This window comes from Molothrus aeneus, chromosome 1, assembly GCF_037042795.1.
Source record: "Molothrus aeneus isolate 106 chromosome 1, BPBGC_Maene_1.0, whole genome shotgun sequence".
In the NCBI taxonomy this organism is placed as follows: Eukaryota; Metazoa; Chordata; class Aves; order Passeriformes; family Icteridae; genus Molothrus; species Molothrus aeneus.
Window position 1 is genome coordinate 106,843,592 of NC_089646.1, and position 13,509 is coordinate 106,857,100.

Consider the following 13,509-nt stretch of genomic DNA (forward strand, 5'->3'; position numbering starts at 1 on the left):
TGCACAAAACCAAACAAACACTAGACAAATAATATGAATGAATTGTTATATGATGAATTATTCTCTGAAGTATTTTATTAACACTGCTTTGTGATCACTTTGGCAGTCACTGAAGCTACGAGACCATGCATAGCCTGATACTATAAAACGTACACAGTCTGCTGGAAAAACTACTCATCCACCCATACAAGCACCAGAAGGTCCTTGCACTGATGAAATGAGCACTGATGTTAAGGCAGACACTATCAGTAGTCAAACCTCCAGCTCACAGTTGTAACAATAGCCATTAGGATTTAAAAGCAGCTTTGTCCAACTACCTCTTGCATAAATACGAGTTTGTGACCAGTATATCCATAAACATCAACCCATTTGGCATAGCCATATCCCTTCCATGCTGCCACTGAGAAAGCAATCAGAGACAGCTCTTCTGTTTTATGACCTCAACAGGAAATTGTGGTTTTGCTACATTCAGGGTTTCTTTTACTCTTTTGCACTGTAAGAATTGTGTTTGATTTCATATATAAAGCAAAATGCTTCCAAGTATAATTCTGACTAGTTAGCAAGCAAAGGATACAGAAAATTTCTCAGCTGGGGAGGTCACTACCAGATTTAAGCACATGAAAACTTCACTTGGCTAACAGGAGAAAATAAATCTGTTCTAATATTTGATTGGCAGGACAGGACTCATAAGAGTAACAACCATTCTGGTGTCTCTGGTAATTGAAGTGGGCAAGCTGAGTTAAGCTTAGTAAATTAATTTCATTTGTGATTATGTAGCTAAATCAGTCTCTCAATACAGGTACCAAAAAAGAAAGGTTAAAAAAATATCCCTAACCATTAGCACAATAATTTCTGATAACACAAACTTGAAAAAAGGGATTTGCATTGAAATAAAAATAATTGCTGGTAACAACCAAAGAGACTGGAAGATATGCAGACAATGATATCTTTAGCTAGGACTCACAAATACCTCTGACTATAACATCTTTTTTCCAGCTCTATATTACTTTGCCAGATTTTAACTATTTGGGCTGGAATTTTTCATACTAGATATCTGTCTCAGGACTTGTCTACAATGGGTTTTTTGGAACGTCCACTTGAAGTCAGCTCAAGTGTCTCTAAGAAGTCTGGAAAAACATGTCATCTTTTTCAGGAAAAAAGAAAAAAAAGGTCTGAAGACATTTAACAGAGAAGTTGTGGAAATTGCATCCTCACAGAAAGGACTTAAAATTTGGCTGTACAATAAGTCTGCTATCAGCTCTTTAGTGTTCTTAAGAAAAACAGTGCTGGTCTGACTGAATTAATACACACAAAAACCCCACTGTGCATTCAATAAGGATTTGTTAGCATTTGGTAACTAAACTGCTGTGTATTTCTCTGTAAACATGTCACAAATCTGGACAAGACCTTCTTTACCACTCTTGCTTACAAGGGCCATGGTGATGCTAGACAGATAGATGAACCTGGGCAAAAAATATCTCCTATTTGTTTGACAGTTCCTGCTGCTGGCACACAGGGAGGACAGAGGACAAGAAGGAAACTGCTTTGCCATAAAGCATAAACAGAAGGTCTGACGTGTCATGAACATACAAAATGCTAATGAAGGATACATTTCAAAAACCCCAGCCCCTTACTCTGAGCAGCATGCCTTTAATAAAGGTGACTCAGTTCCCCATGGGTAAAATAGGAATTATAATGGCATCTCACTTCATACGATAGAGAATATTTGCAGATCAGTCAACAACTATCATGAGTGCAACACAAAAACCCATGAAGAAATGAGTTAATCTGACTTAAGTGCCAGGCTTCTGTTGCAAGGAATAAGTATGGCACAGGGCCACATACTAAACAAGGAAAATAAAACATAAGCTGCTTATTTTGTGGAACTCTTCATCCTGTCCAATGAAAGCACAAGAAGTCCTGCACGAAGAAAAAAAACTCAACACATGCAAACACACAGGCACACAGCTAAATAACTGAGAGTTATGTATATGCACATTACTGCTAAGTGATGCAGGTGCTCTTTTGAGTGAGAATTTTAATTACACAAATACAACAGGAAACTGTTACAATATATGTTATATTTGCAACTAGTTTGGACTAATCTTAGCAAATAAATGGATGTTTATTTGCTCTTGAGATTACACATAAAATTCTTCAGGCTTCCATTGACATAATTTTGATACAAAGTAGGACAAGGCACAATGGACAGATGGGAGAGCTATCTGCTCCACAGATTTGTAGCATTTAGAAATCTATTGCGGAACTTAAGAAGAAACCTTGAGAATGAACACTGTGTGCTCCATATTAAATATTTAAATCTAGCACAAACCGTAAGTATTTAAATATGTTGGCATCTCTGCTGTTAACCAACCCTCCATCTAATAAGACAAAGAAAGAAAAAGAAATACCAAGAGGGACACAGCCAGAGAGAAACCAAGGTAATGGATTACACCTAAAACTAAACTAAATCTTCTGCTAATACTATCCAAGAAAAAGCCTGCAAAACTGAAGTCATTGAAGAACTGAAAAAATCACAATGACAGTATACAGTGAAGCATATATTTTGCAAGACTGCCAGCTCCTACAGTGATAAAATTAGTCCAAACAGGATGAACATTAAGATTCCTTCTGATGCTAAAGTAAGATTTTCAGAGAGTGCACTTTTCAGGTTTCCTTACATACATGCAATATTTAAAAGATTACAGGAATGCACACTTATAAAGATATTATTTACCTTTTTTCTCCTTCTGGCCTAAAAGATATTCTGCAATCAGGGCAACCACAAAGTACAGCACTAAATTCTATCCTCTTAAATTAATGAGACAACCAGCACAGGCAGATTAAAACTTATGACCAGGCAGAAGGAGCCACGACAACCTCAGTAAATATTTAAGCCATTTGCCTGATCAACCATTTTAGCAACTCTTTCTCTGCTGTTAATGCTCACATGCCATTGCACACGTGTACGTAAGCACACACACAAATGTAGCTGAAGTTTCTTTGAACTATTGTACAAATTTCCAAGCCTCATGCATCCCTATTACCAATTCTGACTTAATCCTTTCTTCTTTCTTACTTTCTTTTTTTTTTTTTTAAGAAATTACTTCAAAATAAAATAAAAAAGGAAGAGAAAGGAAAAAGCCAGGTTTGATTCTAGTCAGCTTGTGCTGATGCCTACAAGGGCAAAGGGTCACAGCAGTGTGTGAGGATCACAGGGCTGGGTGACTGAAGATCACCCATGTGGTGGAGCTGGGAAGCTGAACCTCTCCGAGCCCTCCTCCTGCCTCTCTGCCCTTCTCCTCGACACGCACAGCAAACACGCAGTGATCCATGAAGGCAGAGGTAGGAGAATGAAAGAAAGGGGAAGAATTGACAGCATCTGCTAGAGGATGTCCACAGAAACTGCTGTTGAGTGGTGAAGACATGCAAAGGCTGGCATTCAGCCATAGGCTTCCAGTGGCAGAAGAAAGTTCTTTTGAGGGGAATAAAATAAGAGCAAGAACGTGCCTGGAGTGGGGTGAATTTCCTCTTCAGAATCACGTCTGCATGTGTAGACTGCACTTTTACTCCTTGTAATGCTCAGGAACAACACTGTACAGCAATCCACTTAATTGCCCTGGATTCAGCAGCTCTCCACCCATGTCAATCATGTCATCCAACACACAGACACCATCTCACACACACTATCTCTCTTCCTCTGCTCCACAGACAAGGAAAAAAATACTAATTTAAAGCATATCAAAACACACTTTTATAATGTATAAAGATAATACCCAATGGACTCCTGAGAGATACACGAAATTAATCCCAGTTGTGAAGGCCTTGATATCAGCTCTTTACTCCAGGGATGAGTTTAAAATCCCACAAAAGCCCATGATTTATTCCTTCCTACACAACAGCAACAAACATTCACATAATTTTTAAGTAATGTAAAATATCACTTTAAAGCTGTTCATACACATCTGAGAAAGAAAGAAAGAGAGAGAGAGAGAAAGGAAGAATTAGTTGTTTTGAGGGGTGAGCACGGTCCATTCTACCTACATAATTCCCATAAATGCTATGTTTATGAATTGAACAAACAAGGTGAAGTACTGCTGGCACAAAAACTGCCTTTCATCCACTTCCTGTTTTAACATGCAGAGTCTCTTCTAATAGCTAGTTAAAGATTTTTATAAAATAATGGTTTTCTATCTCAAATTTGTGAATCAAGTAGATGTGTTTATCACAGTATCTCTTTGGTTATAAGGTTTGAACTCACTATCCAGCATGAAGTTTCTTCAGTGATGTTTGCAAGACACCTAAGACTATGTTTGGTAGAAGGAAGGAATTCTGTCAAAATCAAGTCAACTTTCCCACATTTTCATAAAGTTCTTCACTTAAAGGCAGTTCTGATATGACAACTTTTCAAATGATCTGTACTAGATATGGAGTGAAATCCTAATTCCATGATCTCTCTTGCAAGCCTCTTTAATTGATATGTCCAGGGTGTGATCCCAAAAATTTCTGGGGTTACAAGACCACATCTTATCATTTATATGTCTGCAACTCTGTGACATTCATGGTTCATTGGCACTGCCAGAGAGCCTGAGTTACCACTCTGTACGACATCACAAGAGTTTGTCACAGTAGCAAATGATGTAAAAAAAGGCAAAGAAAAGAGAAAGAACTAAGTATTAAGCAAGCATTATAGATAAGAGCTTAAGTTTTAGAAAAAATACACCCATTATTTCATTTTCATAGTGTTTTATTGCCCTAAGATAAGTAACATTAAAAGTAACGGAACAGAGGGTTTTTTCCTACCTTCTCAAACCTTGTTACAAGATGGGATGAAGCTGTAAAAGTCATTCTCAGGATGAAACTACCTTCTTTTTAATTTGTTCTGAAAATTGTACAAAACCAAAATGTACTTCCTTACCTCTACATTTTAGAAAATGATAGTGTTCAAGTCAGTAAGTAATGTACAACTACAAATACAACAGCACCATGGCAGAAATAAAACACTGTAATCAATAGAAATTTGTGTTAAAATGGATACAAAAACACAAAGTCAGTAATTTGAATTTTCTTCTATTGTGAGGCTTCTGCAGGGCACTTAAAAATTTCAGCCCTTAATAAAAATCCATAGTTCTGTTTTTATGATTTCAAGTCACTGTTGAATGCTAATGTGAGAGTCAAAACAAAAAAATAAAAGGGTAAGGAAGCTATTCAACTGAGGAGTTCCACAAAAACTTAAACATTCACAAGTATTTTCTTTTCAAAGAGAGGCCTATTCCTGCCATCAGTTTGCAGGGATTGTATGGCTAAGTCCCACCACTGCTAACACAGATAGCTGTGCACAATGCATTTAAAGTGCACAAACAGGACAGGAAAAACCCTTTTATTTCTTTTACTGACCCGCAAAACCAGCTACAGTTGCAGTGAAATTGAATGGTATCTTGCAATTTCATCCCTTAATTAGGAACCCAGCACATGGCAGAAGTCCAGGCCTTAGCTCAGGCTGTTTATCTTTCAATACTTTCAAGTCACTTACTAGCCAAAAAAGAAATTACAATGTGATTTAAAGGGAAATCAGTCGGCTTCCAGGCTCATTCCTTGCCTGCCTCCTCCCTCTTCTTCTTCTCTGATTAAAATGGTTGTAACCATACCATAAGTCTGATCTGTTCATTCCTGCAAACAGCTGTCCCACTATGCTGCAAGGAAAACATTTGTAAAAAATATTGGTTTTGGTTGAACTGTATGATTTCTTTTATGTTTCCCCTCAAAAATTCCAACAAGTTTCACAAACATTCTTCCGTTTTTAAGAACTTAGTATGTTATGTTTTAGCAAGGAAGCTGGGATGGTTTAAGAAATTCACACGGAGCACTGAGTGCTAAACCTCTGTTGGTGAGCCCCACCTCTGCGAGTGCTCCCCACCTTCCAGCAGCTTCTGCTGCCTGTTCTCCAGATGCAATGAGTCAATGCTGAAAGAGATCTCCCTCAAACACCCTGCCACTGAGTCCACAATCTGATGTCTCCAGTGCTTCACTTCAGACACCCCTTTTCCTTTTGTGTGATTCATCACCCAGCTGACACAAGCTGAGTATCCAGCTGGAAGATCCCTGAGTAGGAGGTGCCACTGCACACCCACAAAGCAAAGCACAGAGACTCAGCTGCACCAAGGCTTCCTGTTGAAACTGGGACAATGCTGGCTTTCAGCACACTTGATGAAGAAGGTAACAAAACTGTTGCACAGACATCAGACTAACCTGGTGAGCCAGACAGTGAGTTCATCCAAACCACACTGCACATAATTCTTCAACTGCAAGTGAAGAGCTTTGCTGCTTTGTTTCCTTAGAAATAGAGCTTGTGGTTTTAGATGTATTACAAAATCTGTTATTGTTTTAATTCACTAACTTTAAGAACCTTTCCAAAAATGGATTGTGATACTCTGTGTTTTCTAAAACATCATAAATATAATAGCAGTTCCAGAGCACTTTGACCAGCAAGTGTAAAATACTGTTCCTCAGTTTTCAAACATAAGGAAGACCTTAAGTATATTTGACAATTCCCACTTAGAAAGATTTGGAATTTATTCAGGAGCAAACAAATTAGCTGCTTCTTCAACTGAAGTTAGCAAAGCCTCACCCAGTTCAAAGCTGGGAAAACTTTTTTACTAAATGTTTTGACCTTGCTGTACAAACATGTGATACGACAATCTAATACATAGTATTCAACAAGATGGTGGGAGCACCTGGTGTCATATCCCACTCAGTATATTGTGACAGATACACATTACTGCTCAATGATGAATTCCTGGTTCATAAACTAGAACTGTGTGAAGCAAAAATTCCTTATTCTTGCATTATGGATAATACTAAAAACATTATATAATGCAGTACGAGGACATTCTTTCTTGGGGTTCTGATGACAAGCCACTTGAGCTATACTTTTTGCCTTTATAATGTCACCAAAACTCTCAATGGAATTATATATAGAATAAATGATAGGTGACAGTGAATTACAAGGCCATAATACATACAGTAAGCACCTAATATAGTTTTATAAATTACAGACTTTTATAGCTTTATATTTTACAGTGTAATGTCACACACTGCAGTGACACAATACTCCAATTCAACACAATACCACATTTAAGAAAAAAAAAATAGAAAAAGCAGCTGCAGCCCTTATTCCAGTAAAGTAAAATTACTTGAGAAGTATACAGATCTGCCATTTTAAAAGGAGACACAGAGATCAGAAGATGGAAGGAAGGAAGGAAGGTATGTGCCAGACAATGACCAGCTCTGTTGTTCCTCTACACAGCACAAAACAAATGCGTTTGCACGGCTGCACAAGAGATCCCAGGCTGGATTCTGCACTCAAGGGATGCACAAGGGGTGCTCCACATCATTGAGCAGTGACTTCTCCAGCTGATTAAGAAGCGGCGCTGATGGGCTTCACTGGGATTCCCATGCAGAGCTCTTCAACCTGACAGATAACATTGCATTTTGGGGGTCTAAAGGATAATAGTGAAACAAGGGACTACAGCTGAGGGAATATTCCATCCCCAGAACTCTGGACTGGGTCTGCTTCTGAGGCAGGAAATCAAATAACTTCGCCCCAAAAATGGAGCCAATGCTATCAGACAGCATCCACCTGCCTGTGTATACCCCACTTGCTAAGTTTTGGATCCATTGGTTAACCACAACTAAATCTCACTCAGGAAGAAAAGTCCACATGCTATAAATTCTGAACAAATAGCAAGCCAAGTAGAAAAGAATTATTTTCTCAATGCCTTCCTTGAGGATACAGCTGCAACCATCCTAGATGCACATCAGCAGACTCTAGGCAACCGACACCATAAGGGGATGAAGCAGGGGAGTAGGGAAGGACAGGATAAAGAAATCAGTCTCCTCTAGAGTAACCCAAAAACAGGACATTTACTCCATGTTCCTACCACCACATTAAGCACCAGAGGATTCCACCATAAGAAACAAGGACATAGGAAATCACAAACACAGACCTGTTTGTTGCTGATAAAAAGAACACCAGACAAGAATAAAAGTGAAAAGGGCACACTCTGGCTGCCCTATCAAGAGGTAAGTTGTAAAAGACATCACACATGTCTTTTAGACACTCCTCACAACTAAACCTAGTTAAAGGTGATAACATTGAGAGAAGAGCAGATGAAAGGAGACGATGACAAAATAGAAAGAGGCATTGCCTCAAGCTGCACCAAGGGAGATTCAGGTTGGACAGCAGGAGGAGTTTCTTCATGGAGATGGTTGTTAAAAATTGGAATGGACTGCCCAGGGAGGTGGTGGAGTCATCATCTCTGGAAGTGTTCAAGAAAAGACTGGACATGGCCCTTAGTGCCATGGTCTAGTTGACAAGGTGATGATCAGCCAAAGGTTGGATTTGATGATCTCAGAAGTCTTTTCCAACCTATATGATTCTGGAATTCTATGACTTTGTCTCTTTCACCTGAAAATACAACAGGTGGTCTTCACCAGAATGCTGCTCATATAAATGTCTAGATTAAAACAGGAGGACATCACACCATAAGCCTCTATTTGAGATACCCTCACATCAGCCCCTAGCAATGGCAAAGAGATGTGACACAATCAATGAAATTGAAAAAAACTGTTTATCTACCTGAAGGCAGGCATCTGCCCAAGCAGCTTCCTGAGGTGCTGTCACATTGCAGAAGCCAAAACAAGTCTTTTTCCTTCAACTTGCTCTCAGCTGGTATCTAGGAGTTTCAGTAAACCAGGAACAGGTTCAGTTGCCCATTGCTTACCTTGACAGGCAAAAACATCTTTCCCATACTGCTCTGACTAGTAAATGAGGCTGGAAAAAACTCCCAATTGCAGGATTCAGAAATAAACCCTGAGCTTCACTGGAAGCAGTCCTACCCAGGCACCCTAACCACACAAACACTGTCCAGTGAAATGGATGGTTAATTCATAAAGGATCAGAGAAAAGAACCTTAAATTTTCTTGTTAGTTCTCACTTTTCCATCATTAGAAATGTCCCAACTTCAAGAGTCTAGCAAGAGTCCTACAAAAAAAACTCTATCATGTACCTCATGTGAAGTGTTATGTTGGATTTCCAGTTCAGACATAACTTTTTAATTTAATTTTATGGTTTAAAAGTTTCTGCATTGTTCTACATATTGATTCACTTTATTGTGGAAATAGTCAATATTCAGAGAAGCTGCTGTGAGACAGAGCAGGCTCTAATACATGGGTGAGACAATCGCTTATGACACAGTTATATGATGAGGCTGCTGAAAGCTTTAGTCATTCACACAACACACAGGCTTCATTGAGAAAAGAAACACCACTCTGGCCTGCCAGCACACTGTACAAACAAAACACAGCCTCTGTTCAAACAGGATTTCTCTTTTTCTTTTTTTCAGTTAAAATTTACTCCGCTGACAAAGCAAGCAGCACGCACATTTCACAACCTCCGTCAGGTGGGAAACCTGGCTAAGGCTTCCTGATAGCATATCTAACCAGCTAAACAGAAATTATAACTTAATTTTGCTTCCTGAAGCACCTACTTTGAGCCCAGAGGTAGACCTCAAATCAAGCACATGGTTATGATATAACAAATGTGCCAAGCTGAAAAACAACAACAAAAAGGAGACAAGTACTACAAAGGAATAAAAGCTAATTAGTGGTTACTTAAGTAGTTTGGAATACTAACAACTGAAAAAAAAAATAGTTTACATATCCTGTGCTTTGCTTCTCCACTTTGATGCAATTGGACTTTTTTTCCCTTTTCTACTAGAAGACAAGGCAAATGGTTTTGCCTGCCACCACAGAACAAATGCATCGCTGTGAAAGTAGCCTCTCTCCAGTGGACACCCTGCTGGTCTTTCTTTGCAGGCTTCTAAATAGACACTCTGGTTAAGAATATTGGGTCACACAACTCCATACTCCTAGTGCATCTGAGTCAAACTGTAAGTACTGAGCTGTACTCAACTCCTCTGAATAATCCTGACCACATTTCTCCAGGGTGAAAATCTTAGAAAGGATAAGGAATGACACTATAGTCATTTGGAAAGGAGGAAAATGCAACACACTGGCCTGCTAAGAGTGACAAAGTGCATCATGCCACCGTGCCAGAGATCAGAGTTCAGACTAGCCTTTTAGTTTTGAGCCTTAGGGGTGACAGAGTATGGTTCCAAAATAATGTGTTTTGGTATCTGAGAGAGGGAAACCAATGCAGCAGCACTCCATCTGGCAGGCCGACTTTGCTCTGAAGTTACACTGAAGAAGAGAAGGATTCTGTGTTCAGGGCTGGGGGTTGGGAAAAGAAGAAATGCGGCCTCCCCAGGAAATAAATTTAAGAATATGCTGATGCACTATCTGGATCCTTCCTAAGGAGGCAACAGAAAATTTAAAAGTTAAATCGAGCTGTCCATGACATGCTCAACACCATTTAATGGGAAACTCCTGCTGACATTATTCATGAGAGACACATTTCTTACCAATACAAATAAAATAAATAGAAAAAAAATTAAAAATCCCAAAGTACAAAACCTTTCTCTTTTCAATAATGACTACTGAAGAGGACAGATGCATTTTCATGAAAGGCACCACATGGAAGAGAAAATGTCTCCTCTTTTATTTTTAAAAAGGGTGCCAGATGCAAATCTTCCACTGGACGCCTATAAGTACTTAAAATACAAAACACCTTCTTCAAATGCATTAAACACACAGTGAGGCACTTGAAATACACTTGCTTTGTCAGACAGGCAGCTGGCACCACTTTTGTAATGAACAGGACAAACATTCTGTCCAGTGGAAGTGTTACCAAAATATAGCAGGAGGCTCAGCTTGACTTGCACTTACAAATATCAAAAGCAGGTTCTTATTACTTTTCTTAAGGATAAAAAATACCGCCTGGCTCTCATACTCTGGGAAGGAAAGAATAATTTAGGTTTTCTTTTTAAATAGGTCTCTCTGCAGAAGGCGCACACCAGCCTCAGCTCCTGCTCTCTCCTCTCTGAATGGTACAAACCCCTCCATCCTAGCCTTTCCCAAAGAGGCACTGTTCTGTGGGTGATCAAAAGCCTCCCCTGATCATCAATTATTCTGCCACGTTAAACAGAGAGCCTTCAGAGGACAGCAGCCACATGAGCAAAAGCATTAGTTAAAACCATACGCGCTACCAAACTTTTCACACCTGCACTCGGTGTAATTAATTTTGCCACCTTATACATTTCTAGAGGAAAAATAAGACAGAAAATCACTGAGCAAACTAGGAAAAGCTAGCCTTTCTGAAAGTGAGATGTGTCTTTTGTAAGCTCACAGCATTTAAGGCCACCAAATCCAAATGCAGTGCAGAGTTTGCCTCATTTACTAAGAAGTGCCAGAGGAAAAGATTTCCTGTAGAATGCGGGGGAAATTATTTTTATACTCCCTCAAAACACAGCAAAATCCCAAATCCACCTGAAACCATACTTTATGCTTTAAAATGCTCTTATAATTTCCCTGGGCTGAGAATCACTCCCTGTTTATATCCCTTTCCCTTCCTCTAAGGAAGTTAAAAGCAGCGTTTCGAGCAGGCTCCGTGCGTGCAGCCACACCTAAAACACAAGGCGATGCCTTCCCTCCCCCTCCCCCCGAAATCCATGAGCAGCCACAGCTGGAACTGTTTTGCACGGGCCGGCCGAGCCGCGTGCGAGCGCTCGCTCCTCTTTGTCCGCGCACGGCTCCGAGGTAGGGCTGCATCCCCCGGGACTGCGGGAAACAGCCCAGCCCCGGCTCCCTCCCGGCAGGGGCAGGCGATGCAGTGTCAAAAGCCGGCCACGGAAAGATCTGGAAAAGCAGCCTGCAAGGAGAGAGGCTTTTGCCTTTCTGGGGATGACAAAAGCACACGGTTGGGTTTCGCGTTTTCCTGCTGTCCTGGAAGCTTGGCAAAATCACGACCGGTATAACATGAAGCCTCCTACTGTAACCATAGGGTGCTTTTAAAAATAATTTATCCCTTGCCATGAGAAGCATATCTGGGACGTGTGCGGGGTTGGCCTGGCCTTGGCATGCACATTCTGTCCCCAGGGCAAGGGACAAACGGAGGATGGGGCGCTGAGCACCAGCACTGCACACCGAGTAGGAAAAGGCTCAGCCATGTCCTGATGGTCTGGGAGGGAGGCAAGCCTGCTCCAGGAAAAGGCACCACAGAAGTGAGCAGGCAAACTGCAATGTAAGTCAAGTTAGTAATGGTGTGAAAACTGCAAGCAGGAGTACTTCTGAAGGCTAAAACACAGAGTGGGTAAGCACACTCAGGCATCTGAGGAGAGGGACACAGGGAAAAACAAGGATGCATTGCAGAAGCAAAATAAACTTTTACATGTAACAGAAACGTTCTCAGGATGTGTGTATGCCTGCACATCCACTTGCACACACACACGTCAACTCACTGTTTCAAAAGCCACATCTAAAATTTCATTAAAAAAAGCCCAGCTGCTTCCTTACCCTGACTTTGTCTTTAAGGACTTAGCTAAGCCGAAGGAGTGGCCAGAAAAGAAGAAAAAAAAAAACCCACTTCAACCCATCTCTCTCAAATTCTTTTATTTCAGCAATGCATTAAGCAATCTCCCTGCAGAGTTATTCTCTTCTTCCTGGTGTGGATAAAGCTCCCCCTGGGGAGCTCTGTAATTTCCAGCTTCTCCGAATTCAGGTATTAGTAAAGACCGCTTGGGGACACGCAACAATATAACTCTACATTTTCAGGCATTCGGAGAGAACCCCCTAAGGGTCCCAAGTTCAAATTTCTGAAATGTAGGCATTGTAAAAGGAACCTCGGGGGACTCCAGCAATAGAAATCTGCTGAATTCAAAGCATTTCCTAAGCCCTGGCAGGAGCCTTTGCTCCCACTGGAGGCTTTTTATAAAACATGTGTTGCTGACATGTTGACAGATTGCTCAGTGAAGTGTTAGGTGCATACACAGGCTGGCCATTTAGGGGGACATCAGTTTACCCTTCATCTCTACCTGAAGCACCATGTTTTATACATTACCCGAGGACAGGCAGAAAACAGACACTCTCCTACAAAGTACAGTATCACTTGGCAAGAAACAAAAAAAAACCAAAAAAAAAGACCCCCACAAAACTAAAGATTACACATATACATACGAACACACACACAAGGAGAAGAAGAGAGCAAGAGAGAGAGGGGGAGTTGTACAGCACCTTCCAAATATCAAAAAGGTCAGAAAATAAATTAAGTGTACAATACAGGGCCTAGGCTGGAAATTGCCTCCATGTATCAGGCCTGCCACCCCTTTTCTACACAGGCCAGAGCTCCGAGGGTATAATGAGCAAAGGAATTTTCTAATGACAGCTGACTGTTGGGAGGTAATCTGATCAAAGGCCGATATTAAATCCAACTTCTGCTCATATCAGGGTATTAGTGATGTACGACTTAATAACCCAGCAGCTCCAAAAGTGCTGCCGTGGCAACAGGATGGAAATTGGGATAATAATGTATTCATGGTGCTGGCGACCTGGGGC

General features: G+C 40.5%; 1 protein-coding gene across 4 annotated transcripts in view; it reads right to left on the reverse strand.

Annotated features, from left to right (window-relative positions):
• The window catches only part of ZNF521 (zinc finger protein 521), a 230,408-nt gene that overhangs the window by 165,330 nt on the left and 51,569 nt on the right, over positions 1 to 13,509 (reverse strand). The window lies entirely within an intron of this gene.